Here is a 204-nt window from a genome sequence, read left to right as displayed (position 1 = left end):
GTTTTAAGAATTCTTTTTAATCTTCCCTATAGTTCTGTTAATCAATAGTTGTAAATGTAGTATACTGAAGGAAAAGTCAGCAATAACAAAGAACATGAGAATTAACAATACTGATAGTCTCTAAAGGATTTGGGTCTATTTCTCCAACTAAATATAAAATCAGTGAAATGTGGAGTCCAATGGAAGAACACAGTCTTTTTCAAT

The sequence above is a fragment of the Bison bison genome, unplaced genomic scaffold, assembly GCF_000754665.1.
Source record: "Bison bison bison isolate TAMUID 2011002044 unplaced genomic scaffold, Bison_UMD1.0 scf7180017863997, whole genome shotgun sequence".
Classification (NCBI taxonomy): domain Eukaryota; kingdom Metazoa; phylum Chordata; class Mammalia; order Artiodactyla; family Bovidae; genus Bison; species Bison bison.
The sequence above is the reverse complement of the archived record's forward strand: the minus strand, read 5'-3'. Positions refer to the sequence as shown.